At 44.0% G+C, this 13575-nt stretch overlaps 1 long non-coding RNA gene across 2 annotated transcripts in view; it reads left to right on the top strand.

Annotated features, from left to right (window-relative positions):
- The first annotated feature begins 9003 nt into the window (after positions 1-9003).
- LOC109309439 overlaps positions 9004-13575 on the top strand; it is a 31324-nt gene continuing 26752 nt past the window's right edge. For both annotated transcript variants that reach the window (XR_002100912.1, XR_002100913.1), the window contains exon 1: positions 9004-9015. This is a non-coding gene — a long non-coding RNA (uncharacterized LOC109309439). The remainder of the gene's footprint in view (positions 9016-13575) is intronic.

Genomic DNA, 13575 nt, shown 5'->3' with positions numbered 1-13575 from the left:
AGGTATTAAGAAGAACTACTTCACTGTAAGGGTGGCCAGAGCCTGGAATAGGCTTCCCAGAGAGGTGGTGCTCTCACCTTCCCTGGAAATCTTCAAGAGGAGACTGGAAAATCCCCTGGCTGGGGTATTATGACCCCTGCCACCCCCAGTGCTCCTTCCTGCCCATGGCAGGGGGTCAGACTCAATGATTTGTCTAGGTCCCTTCCAACTCATTGATTCTATGATTATATGATTCTATGAACCTGGCTCTGTGGTTTTTACCTTTTGAGGAATGCATAAAAATTTATAGGGAGCTCTCTTTAATGTACAGCTTCTTTTTTTAGCATGCTTTACAGTTCTCCAGGACAACGCAGCTGAGGCAATGATTTGTCTATCTGCTGCTGAAGAAAGTGGTGCAATGAGACCTGAGAGCAAAATACTCAAGTGTACTTACCAAATATCAGAAGTATTACTTTTGTTTTAGGACAATCAGGGCTCTCTATTAAATTCATGGTGTTCCCCCACGCCCTCTATACTCAAGGCAAGAAGGGAAGTGGAATAGGAAACTTGATGGTGGTATTCTTTGCCTAATGTCCCTCTGGATAGAGAGATGCCTCGTGTGCCCAGTTTAGCTCGTGTTAGGGTTGTTTTGAGTCTCTAAAATGAGACAAGCAGCTCTTGTATTGTAAAGAATTGGGGATCAAACATTTCAGACTCATTCATGTAAAGTTAAGCAACAAGGCTGAACAGTTCAAAACCAGGAGGGCTGAAGTCAGGAACACAGGAGCCTGAAATACACAATCTAATTTTTGCAGTGTTGAATCCTTGTTAGGTCCCATCTAAGTTAACAGGACCTGTTGGGTAGTGTAGACTATTGTAAATCCTAAGTTGCTTAATGGCAATATTGTATAGCATTTGTTTGTATTCACTTGACCCAAGTTTGGGTAAGAGAAGAGGTGGCAAAGGAAATGAGCAGAGGGAAGAATCTCAGATGCACAAATAATTTTAGAAAGTTCAAGAAAGACAGATCAAAAGAAGATGGCTAAAAGTCACTTAGAGTGTATTTAGTGCTTTTATGCCAGCTCGGTCTGATTTTAGATCCTTGACTACACTTGATACATCTTAAATAGGGAATAAAAATAGGCATATAAATATTAATTAGAGTAGAACCTATAAGGAACATTTTTATACTTTTTAGCCTTATTAAGGTTTTGGTAATTAGCCAGGTAATAGAGTATAAAAATACAGATCCACCTTGGGATTTTTGTTTTTCAGTCTTGAATAACAGTCTTACTGCATTATCCATCTGCATGTGTACTTGCTTAGTTCTTTTCCCTAACAGGCTGGTCATCTAAGCCTTTAGGACTTTTTTTTCCTATTCAACTTTATTTATATTTATGCTTGTGAGTATTTAATTTTGATGGGACTGGCCCTTTGAACTGTTCTTGATTCCCAGAATATCTCTGCGGGTCAACAGCACTTCATACCATTGACAATCAGGAATTGGCCCAGCTCCATTGTGATTGGGTTGCCTTAGCTTCAAATAACGTTTGAAGATTTGGGCCCGAATTCTCTTCCTTCTCCTAACTTGGTGGTTCCTTTTAATTCAGTGAACATAATAGCTGTAAAAGGGAAAGGACTGAATAGCCTCTCACATCAATTCCGGAGTGGGAACAGCGACACCTTCCTTAATGCACTTTTCCTAATGCATTTTACATTTAGTACCTCCAATGTGACGTACTAAATAAATATGCATTAAGCTACCCTAATGCGCAGAAGCAAAAGCTCACACTAAGCACACACTGCTTAATGAGCAGTAGCCTATTTTACTATGCATTAGCATATTAGCACTATTTTTATGCAGTGCTTTAATGCACAGTAAAATAGGCTACTGAGCATTAAAGTCCATGTGCAGACATGCCTGGTGTGGCCTATAGCAGAGTCATTGCACAGTGCCCTGTCAACACTCCATAAGCCCTGTCTGTAAGGGATGTGAGAGGAGTAAGCTTCCATGCTGCAGGCCACACAACTACCCTGTACTTGCAAGAATAACTCCTTATTCCATGTTTGTGAAAACGGCATTTGGACATGTACTGTGATCCCAAAACAAACTTTAACTAATGTTTACATTACCTAGCCACAAGGTGGCACTTAATAGCGACAGCGTAATAAACCGTGTTTAGTAAATAGAAAGGACAAAAAAGTCAGGTGCAATTCACAGTCTTTCTGAATTGGGATTTAGTTCCTACTTGTGCAATCTACTTTCATTATCATAGCAGTTTTGCATATAGAACAAATTACAATACATTGAAAACCATTGTGTAAATGATTAACCTCAATTCCCTACAAAACAGATTATTAAGGAATTTCATTATTTTTCTTTTGTAATTAGGTGTACTGAGGCAGAGTGAGCATGCATAAAAATGAGAAAAGCGTGCATTTATATTTCTAATAGGTTCTTACAGATAAGTAATTAAGGATGGGATTTTCTAATGGGATGAAGGAAGCAAGGTGCCCTATTGCTGCTGGCATGTTTTTAACAACTCAGCCTAACCACTAGGATAGGACTGGGGACAGACATTACATGTAAACTGATTTAAGTGATCAGAAACTGATTTAAACCTGTAAGTGAACAGATGTTCAGTGAACATAAACCAATTTGAAAATGGCTGAAACCAGTTTGAGATAAACCTGGTTGAATGTAGGTTTACTAATTAGGATCAAACCGGTTTATGCAATGTCTGTCCCAGACTCCTTCCTGGTTTAGGTTAAACTAGACTCCCCCAGCATCCCAGCATGCTCTTTGAGCTGGACTCTCTGCTCCACAGCAGAGCTGGCCCCTCTCCTCTGCTCCCTGGCTGCAGTTCTGGCAGAGACTGCAAGCGCCTCCCCTGGTTCCCCCCAACCCCTCCCATCCCCACTTCCTGCAAAGCAGGGATTCCCCCCTTCCCTCAGTTTATACAGACGTTTCTCAGCATTAGGTAGCATACCACATACTGGCTACCGTCCGTGCTGTGGGAGACAGGACTGTGTCTGCTTAAGGCTTCTTGGAGTTAATTAACTGGTAGCTGTCCCTCCATTCCTTCCTTGGAAAAAGTTGTTTAGGAAGTGCTTGAACTAATGAGAGAGGCTTTGTTTTCTGATGGAGTGATAAATGCTGATAACAGAGCTGATAAATGCTCTGTTATCAAGGAGAGGGGGGGAACCTCATTCTAATCAGAGCATCCTGCTGGGGCTTGGCCAAGCCCTTCCTCAGCTCAGCATTGTGAAAGGGAAGGGAGGGCTGCTGTAGCACCCCCTGGCTTCTAGTCTAAGCCATTGCAGGCATGTGCCTGCACTTCTGGGATGGCTGTGCTGTTACAAACTGGTTTTGCCTAGTCAGGTTAGATTAACCTGCAAAGATTTAATTAATTCAGGTTCAGGCTTTTTGAATGCCTGTCCCAACCCTGCAAGTTTCAGAGGTACAATCATTTCTGAGGTCTGCAAAATAACCCTGCACAATAAATGTTTTTGCTCCTCACTGAGGAGTTCAGGGATGGTAGGCAAAGACAAATATTATCAGTTTCATACTTCTAAATGATACTTTTGTCTCAGTACTGGGAAAGCTAGTTTTTTTCCCTGCTACTGAAGTTCTGTTTAGTTAGAGAGGCCACTGCATGCATGGAAGAAAACAGAATAAGTGGCAAAACACCCACTGACTTTAAAAGGAACAAAGGTTTCATTGAGGTCATTTAAATATTGCAAGTGAATGCACTATTAGGAAGTGTCATGCATTTCAATATATGGAGGGTTAAAGATGGCTCTGTACTTTAAAAATGAAAAATCTTTTTATTTTTCTATTTCTAAAATCCAACATAACTTGGAACAGGCAAGTGCATTATCTTTTAGGCACACACATTTCCATTTTGCCTCCACTAGAACCTTTACTTTGCCCAATTATTTCTGCATGCAGTTTTGCCAAAATAGCATCTGAATATGTATTTTAAAGGCAATTTGACAAAGTACCCTATAGCTGAAAATGTTCCAGATACTTTGCTCACACCAAAGATATCATCCACATAAGCAGAATAGAGATGATTTTCAACTGAAATACTAAGAAAAGGAAGAAAAACAGACATTGAAGCCATCACCCATCTCTTTTGGGGCAAGCATATGAAGCAGCCATATTTGCACCCCATACTGTTTCTTTTCTGTATCATGGAATCATAGAAAAATGGGTTGGAAGAGACCTCGAGAAGCAGGGCAGGAACATCCCAGTTTAAACCAACCCAGTCATAGTATACAAACAACACCCTTTATAAAGGCTCAGATCCTGTAAAAGTGAAAATAGTATTAAAGGCAGCCTTTCTATAAAGGACAAACCCTTCCCTGCTTAAGACATGCAGATCACACAAAATGTTTCTTTGTATATCATGTTTTGGTTAATCAGTAAGTTTAGTACCATGGATGTGTGAGCTAGCCTGCTTAATACATGGCATCCCTAAATGTTTGCCCAGTACCCATACTGAATGTACATTAAAACTTTTTGAATTAGGAAAAAATGTATCTAGCATTTCTCCCACCACATATTATTTTGGGGTGCAGACAGGAGTGACAATTCTGGCTTGATTTGGCCACAGAAAGTAGTTTATAGCTGTGACCAAACACAAGTGCATGACTGCAGATAGCTTAAAAAATGGCTGATAGAGTGAAAATCTGACCCCTCCTTGTATTAGGTATCAGATAAAGACGTTTCAATCAACAGTGAACTTCTTTTTGGTCTGGGGTAACACTCAGAATGCTTTGCAGAAAACATTCTGAGTTTCAGCGGGGAACTGAACTTCTGTCCCTTTCATTCTTTTAGATTGACTAGAAGCAAAAGTACCTAGATACCATGCAACTAAACGATCTTCATCGCTGCCTATCAATCTATGATCAGTATTTTTAACCAGACTGAAAATGAGGGCCAATGGAATTTAACAAGCCATCCAATACTCAGGGTTATCATCTGAATTAAATCCCTCCTTAACTTTGGCTTGGAAATAGGAAATTGATCTCCACCACATGTCTGAAGAGGGCCTGGCTGCCCAGGGTATATCTATACTGCTACTTCAGGGCTCCAAACAGTGGTCTCATAAAGCCCATCCTGCTTACCCACTCCCACAGTGAAGCCTGCCTGAGGGAGTCCCTTGCTGCTGCTCTCAAACTCATGGGACACAAAATGCCGAGTGTGGCAGAAGGAAGCACCCTTCAGGTGGCTTCATTACTTCATGTTTAGGTTTGACTCATGCAGATTGGGTGTGGTGGCAGCACACTGGAGTGCCACACAATTACAGACATGCCCAAAATGAAAGAAAATTTTACTGTGGACTTCTGCAAACTCAGCACCTTAGATAAACTGCCCAGTTTGCCTTGGTCGTTATCTACTTGGGCCTTGCTAGCAAGTTACCATTGTGGCATGAGAAAAAATAGAACTCCTGAGTAGCAAATGCAGGGCCAAACTCTGTCTCGGCTACCATAGGGAGGGGGAGTACTCAATGTAATAGGAATCTGGTTCTGCTGGGGAAGAACAGATCACGGAAAAGCTGCTTAGCAGCCTGAACTGTTGGAATTGCCCAGCTGCTGGGTTAGATTAAAGAATTCCTGCTCCACAGTCCTTTTGTGCAATATGTCATTACTACAGGGTTGTGGGAATATCTGGCTCACTATACCTTATGCCTTCTACAGACTGCGCATTTCTGATAAAGTACCATTGCTATCGTGAACGCCGCGTGCCCTGGAGGTTGGGGGGGGGGGAGGCACAGTGAGCTCCTGCAGGCAGTGGAGGCACTGTTGGCAGCAGAGAAGCAGTGAGCTCCTACAGGCGGTTGCAGCACTGTCGGTGGCATGGTGGGGGTGGGGATTTGGCAAGTGCGACAGCCAGCAGCAATCAGAGACCGCCTATAGACACCGCCAGTGGTGTTGGTAGGGGGGGAGGTGGCAAGTGGTGAGGAGGTGCACCGCCAAGCTCAGGCGGTGCATGCCATATGATTGCCATCATAACCTCCTCCAGAGGCGACCCTAAGTTACTTCTCATGACATTCAGCCTTGACTCAGATGAATCAGATCTTGTAGTCTTTACTTAAAGGCAACTAAACCAAGTAATATATCTTCCAGCCATTCTTTTCATAGTTTCATAGTAGGTAGGGTCAGAAGGGACCTGAGCAGATCATCAAGTCCGACCCCCTGCCATGGCAGGAAAGAGTACTGGGGTCACACAACCCCAGCAAGGTGATTGTCAAGCCTTGTCTTAAAGACCCCAGGGTAGGAGCCAGCACCACTTTGCTTGGAAGTTGGTTCCAGATCCTAGCTGCCCTGAGAGTGAAGTAGTGCCTCCTGATGTCTAATCTGAATTTACCCTCTGCCAGCTTGTGACTGTTATTTCTAGTCAGTCCTGGCAGTGCTCGGGGGTACAGGGACTCCCCCAATGCCTGCTGGTCCCCTCTGACTAGTTTGTAACAGGCCACTAGATCCCCCCTCAGCCTTCTCTTGTGGAGGCTGAACAGTTTCAGGTCCCATAGCCTGTCCTTGTAGGGCCTGCCCTGCTGCCCTCTGATCATGCGAGCAGCCCTCCTCTGGACCCTCTCCATGTTGTCCACATCCCTTCTGAAGTGTGGCACCCAGAACTAGATGCAGTACTCCAGCTGCGGCCTTACCACTGCCGCATAGAGGGGGAGTATCACCTCCTTGGCCCTGCTTGAGATGCATCTGTGGTCCACAAATTTTGTACTCTGTTCCATGTACAGAGGCTCAGCAATCTGTCACCTTTCCAGGAGCCTGGCTTCTCTCTTGGTTTCACTTTTCCCATTGGCAGATCAATGGGGCAGAAGGATGGGCGGGTGTGTAGGGTGTCTGAGACTCAGAAGATCAGATTTACCTCCTTGCTATGCTGTCCACTGTAGGAAGTGCTTAGCTTCTTCATGCTTTAAATCTGTATCCATATGATGGACTAAAACCACTGCACTGTCTTCCAGGAGTCTTCCAAGAGTAATTATGTAAAAGATTGTTAGGTGCTCAGAAACTGGTAATGAGGGCCATAGAAGCACCTTAAGCCCTGAACAGACTAACAGAGGGATGGCCTACCTGTAGCATGCATGCCACAAGTGACACAAGCAGCCACTGTGTGTGGCATACCACAGATCAAAGGAAGGGCAGGCAGCACAGTGGCAGATAGAGAAGGGAGCAGAAAATAGAGCAGCAGGTCAATGACGGAGTATAGGGCAGACAGTAGAAAGCAGAGCAGAAGATTGGGCAGGAGAAGGGGATTGAAGTGGCACTCAGGAAAGCACTAAGAGCTTAATTTGTAGCATGCCTGCCAAATGGTTGGTCCCTACTAAACTAACACATGGCTTGCTATACTTTCTGTAGGTTTGATACACCTAAATTATATTGGAATCAGGAAACAACTGGGCATTAATTATTTTGGGGTGGTTGCAGGTAGTGACTACTATTACTTGGTGGAGGAGGAGCTGTTTGCTTTAGCATGCAAATTCCTCAGGAAGGACAGAGAGAGACACTATCTAAACCATTATACTTTACATTGGTGGAGTTTGGCCCTGTTTTTTCAGATATAATTCTCCATAGTTTAGGTGATGTTATCCTGGCTTAGGGCTGTACATCATCTGTCTGCTAGTTTTATACACTGGTGTGATGCCAATCTAAATGGGTTATTTGTTCAGGCCCTTAGACTGAAGTTGTGTCTTATGCTTCCTGTGGTAGCAATAGCATTTCAAAGAATACATATATCAGGTCCTGGTGGAAAGAAGAATGAGCTTTTGGGAAGGAAGATAAAGTCATTCTGCTATGTGTCCCTGAAATATACACTTAATCTTAGCCTGAACCAAAAAAAAATCAGTGTCACTTCTGATTCTGCTTTATTTGGACCTGATTTTCAGCCTGAGAGTTAAGTAATTTTGTGAAAACACCCTGAGGCAAATCAAGTGTAGATGACATGATTCTCTGTACATGTTCCACAAACCTTCTTTGAATATGGATGAGGCAGAGAAGAGGGAACTATGACAAGACAAACAGGAGGTAGGGCAGGGTGGCGCTTTCAAGACTATCTAGTTCAGAGATGCTTGAGTTTTCCAAGGCAACAACCTACTTCATTAAGTGCTGTAAAGTAAGACAAAGTATCCCTTAATCCCCATATGGCAGAGGGTTCCCATGGATTGCCCCTTCCAGTCTTGTTGACAACTGCACATGTTACACACAGATCTATAATGTTTTTCTCATCCACTGAATTGTAATCCTATACTGCTCAGCTTTTTACTTAGAAAAACTCTCTCTTTCTTTAACATAAGAATAGTGGTCACATTATATTAAGGTTCCCTTTAGACAGGGTGAATGTATGATCAATACATGTTACAAGCATGCACATGAATATTGTGTTATCTAGTGTTAGGAACGCAGCAGAAATGGCTGCAGACTTATAAGCAACTTACTGGACTTTATAGGAATGGATTAACCATTCATTAAAACATCCATCAATCACCCCCATATAAGTTATTCATAATTGATAATAAGTGTGACAAGTCTATCTATACAAATCTGATGCCAATTTAATGAAAATAGTTTATTTCATGCACACTGCACCAAGACACTGGATTTTGGAGAAACTTCAATTGTGGCTGAAAAAAAAAGAACCTCCCACTGTCTCTCATTTGTGTGAGTTTTATCTGGTATTCTCTCTATCTGTCTGTACATATGTCTATAATGCTGAGCCTTTCATTTGGCTTCTCTCTTTCCTGTCCATGTAAAGGTTTGGAAATTTCAGTTTTTCTCTTTAGATAGCTCTGGGCATGTTTACACGTGACACTATGTTGCCATAGCAATGTGCTATGGTGACGTAACATTGGCAGGCACAAACTGCGACGCCAAGGCTACAGTGGTGTCCCTATGGCACCATTGTTACTGCACCATCATTTAGTACTAAAGGAAGTACAAAATGACAGTGCAGTAACAGCCTATACTGCGCTGTACCAGTGGTGCATGGTTATTTTTAGCCACTACATCACTGTAGCTGTGGCATCACAGCAGGAAACCAAATGCATCCTCAGAGATGGGACTCAATAAAACATTCATTGAAAATTGAGGTCAGCTAACTCACTTGCATGGTTCCTAAGGACAAGTGGAAACATCTGCCTCCTAATTCTAGGCTCTGTGCGTACATCTACACGTGCACTTAACTGTGCAGCAGACTAATTTGTTGCAGTGTAAAGCATCACAGTCTACATGTGCAATGCTACAGAGTGCAACAAACTAATTTTCACCATCGTACGATAATACTACTGGGGACAGTTCTATCTTACAGTGGTGAAAATAACTGTGCCTAAATGCTCATGTAAATGATGACGCAGGCAGTTGTGGGCCAGACACCTACTTGCCACCTAGCCACAGGGCTTCTTGTGCTGGGGCACTCTCATACCCCAGCCAGTCCCTCCACCACCTCCCGAAGCCTGCAGCTGACCCTCTGGGCCTTCTGCCAGCTTGGGGCTTACCTGCCTCAGCTCAAACTGCTGCAGTCTCAGGCACATCTGCATGTGCACCCTAGATCACAGCAGTTTGAGCATGTGCCATTCAGGTGCTGTGATAAATGCCAGTGCAAACTCTGCTGGAGTTCATCTTGTCACCTTAATGGCATGTGTAAATGCAACCTATGTTTCTAAAGAACCGAAGCAAATGCTGGGTGCTAGATAAATAAAAATAATGACAGATGACTTGTTGTTTGAAAGCAATTAATGACTCATGTTGCATATGGCAAAGCCTGTGGCTCTGGGACAGATGGCAGTACTTTCTGCTCACTATGGAGCAGTGCCAGAGATCTTCCAAACATCTTTCTCATGGCAATAACATGTAGCCAGCTGTACACTTTGCAGGACAAGATGCCAGAAAAGGGGAAAAATGGGATGGTGACAGTCAGTGCTGTAGCAAGTGGGGGATGAGCAGGGCGACCGCCCCAGGTGCTGAATCGAAGGAGTGCCAACAGGCACTGTCCAGCCAGGGCAGGGCGTGGGGCAGAGTGCATGTCGCTCATTTTGGGGGATGCGGGGATGGGGGAAGGCTGGCTTCCACCACTATGCACTCCCAGGCAAGCATGCGAGGGGCATATGCCCCTTGGATCTGTGTGCAGGACAAGGGCAGGCTGCTACTGCAGGCTTTGCCCTGGGCACTGAACTTCACTGCTAAGGCACTGGTGACTGCCTTGCTATTTGGGTCCACTGCTGCCATGGGGATCCTGGCTATGAGCTGACTCCACTTTCTGTCCTGCAGACTGAACCCATATCTATTTACATGCATGTTTCTCTGCTGCAAGGATTTCTGGTGAAAGAGAGCAACTACCACCACCAAGTTGTCAGGAAGCGCACACACACACACACACTTGTGGCTCCACTACAGAAATTATGCCACCAAAGTACAAATCAGTAGTGTAATGAAGTAGGGTAGAGGGAGACTATAGCACCAACTCCAGGCGCTGGACCTAGGGGGAGTACAAAAAGAGCAGCAGCTGTGCTGCTGGAATTGCTGCTACCATACCAGCAACACAGTTAGGCCTCTGGTCCAAAGTATGCCTTAGGAAGACACCAGCAAGTGAATAGACTGCGACAGCTGAAGGCATAGAGGTGTCCACATATAACTTCAGACAGTTGTTGGGCAGTGGCAGAAATGGGTAACTCTTCACCCAGAGTGAGGGGTTCTGTTCCCACAGAGAGGTTTTGAGTGTGAATTGGAGTTCTGCCAGGAAAACCTTGAATTTGTAAACTATATAGAGCCATGGGAAAGAAATCTGGGCCTCTCTGGTGCCAGTGCTAAGGGGAGGAAGGAATTGGACCATGGTTCACATTATTGCTGCAATGCCAGGGGAAGAATTAATCTTATCTAGGGTGTTTCTAAAGCTGTGATATGCACATTTGGCCATGAATGATATCTTCCATTTCCACTGTTGGTTTGATTAAAAATGGGCCCTTGTTTGGTTGCAGCCATCTGAGAAGAGGCAGTAAGAACACCTTAGGCAGCCTAGAACCCTCAAAAGAAGAGGAGCTTCTAAGTGGACCTTTAGGAAGATTCAGGGTATTAAGAAGTCAAACATCCAACAGATTCTAGACCTAGGTCTTTTTCTATGGCATCTATTAAGTATCCAAAATACCATTATCTTTCTGCTTGAAACATATGAATAGATTAGTAAAACATCACTAATTTTTTTCCAGTATGCTTACCATCCACACTGTGGAACAGGTGGTAAATTTTCCTGCTAGCTCTCAAAGCTACCCGTGACCATGTCTGCAAGACCATAGATGATGCACCAGACTGACAGACAGCTTATTCCAGCTGCTCCCAAGAGCAAGCAGTTTTGCACTGAGTACAAGTTGAGACATGGTGCTGAATAACAAGATGATTAGGTGCAGGGCTGAAGATTTACTCATTCTCCTTATTGGATCCTCCTAGCCTGACATGCAAATGAGGACCTGCCCTGGATTTTTAGCAGGTGTTCAATCACATAGTTCTATTGAGTTATATCTTGTCCCAAAACTATGGTTTTTGGTAACACGTGCATAGTGACACTTTTCAGAAGTAGTTAAGAAAGTGGCTAGCAATGGCTTTATCACTTGCAGTTTCAAGGCCTTATGACCTCAAGTGATAAAAACCACTAGAGTTGGAATGATATAGAAAAAATGCAGAGATAGGCCTGGCAGGAAAAACCAAGATATTTTTCTGAATTTCCATGATCGTCCAAAGTTCAGCTGTAAGTTTTGGCTTCTCCGTGTTACAGGGGAGAGGATGAAACCTCAAATTGAGGTCTAGAGCAGGATCTAGATTCCAAATCGCCCTCTCCTTCAAGGACGTAATAGGGCATTCAGCTGTATAATGCTGTAACATAACAAGAAACTCTTGCCCTTGTTATTAGGAGGGTTTAAGTGGGTAAAGGGCCAGGGATCAGGCACCTAATAAGACAATTAGCTGCATCTGGCATTGGGGAAAGAGAGACAGGGGGCTGGGCTGAGCACTATAAACCCAGTCCCTGAACTGGAAGGGGGAAAATCTGGCCCAGCAGGCTACAGGGTATGGAGTTCTTGCCTAAGATGGTTGCCGGAGGAGGGCTGACCAGTGCCCGGGCAGTGCCAGAGAGCTGTAGATAAGAAGCCAAGGAGAACTCTTAGGTTGCAGGGATGTATTAACCCGAGATTATGAAAAAATTGTTACTTATTTTGTATTTATGTTTTGGTTAGGTTAACCGGTAGACTGGGAGTAGCTATAAGAGGTGATGAGCAGACCACAGACAAGGGGACTTGAGGATGCTCCTCTAAAATAAGTAGCAGAGGTCAAGCCCTGAGACAGGACAGAAGAGAATACAGAAGTACAAGTGGACCCCAAGAAAGGGATTATTAAACCCTGAAGGCTGAGGTCTTGAACATCACGTTCAGGCAAAAGGTGTGTCCAGAGAGGAAAATGGGGTTGAAGGTGTGACAGCCGAGTCCCTGAAAAGTTCCCCAGTAACCTACAGGGCATGTCCTCTTAAAAGGGAAGTATTGTGAGAAGGCAAAAGGCCCCAGGTTTGGTCAATCATGGTGGACAGAACATCTTACCACATGAGGTGATTACCACCCCTCAAGGACCCCTCCTATCAACAGTAACATCAAAGGCATGGCAAGCAAGTGACAGGAGGCAAGGCAGGATTGGGAAGAAACCAACACGTGGGGCATACCTCTGCCAGTATTACAAATGTTCACCTATGCCTATCTGTATTTCTAAAGAAACACTGTAAATTCGACTGTTTTCTGGGATTGTTAGACCTGCTTAACACACATTACTTCACCAAGAAGGTTCTCTTACTCTTCTCTTCTAGAAACAACAAAGTATTTTATATGCTGACTTTCTGTCCTGCAAGAAAATTGCACTAGAATATTCCTGCTCTGAGTAGTAGAATTATCCTATGGGCACCACTTTAAATTCAGACTAGAATAGTTAAGACAAGTAACAAAGTTGACCCATAGTATTTCGTTTTCGGCTTTTGGAGTAATTGGATAACTTTAGAATGCATCTTTTGAGAAGATGTCTTTTATTGAAACTGAATATTTAAAGCACTATCTAATTCCACATAATTAGTTAGTTACCAACTAGAAACTATTTTAAAACTCGGCTGCTTGGGCACAATGTGTGTGTCAGTTAGATCAAATGACTTTATTTAATTCCCAGTGTGGCGGGCCAGTAGGGGGTGCTCCTGCGTTGAGCCGACCACCTCCCTGCACCCGACCACCTTCCAGACTCCGAATGCCTCCCTAGGGGCACCTTATGCTTGGCCGACCCCTCTCCCAGAGCACACTCACTAGTCTGGGGGTAACATCGCCGCCACCACCCCGAGAAGTGACTGTCTCGGCCCTCTGTCCTCGGGGAAACACAGGCCTAATAGTCCGATGGGTACTCAACCCGGTACAGGCACTTGGGACACTTCCCCAAGTCAGGGGGCAAAAAGCAAAGTCTCCCTTAGTCCGCAGACCTAAGGGGTCTCTTAGGCATAATTTAGACCCAGCCCTCAATAAGTCTCCCACACCAGTCAAAAAGGAGAACTTTATTGATTAC

This window comes from Crocodylus porosus, unplaced genomic scaffold (assembly GCF_001723895.1).
Source record: "Crocodylus porosus isolate Cpor-Errol unplaced genomic scaffold, CroPor_comp1, whole genome shotgun sequence".
Classification (NCBI taxonomy): domain Eukaryota; kingdom Metazoa; phylum Chordata; order Crocodylia; family Crocodylidae; genus Crocodylus; species Crocodylus porosus.
The sequence above is the reverse complement of the archived record's forward strand: the minus strand, read 5'-3'. Positions and strand labels throughout refer to the sequence as shown.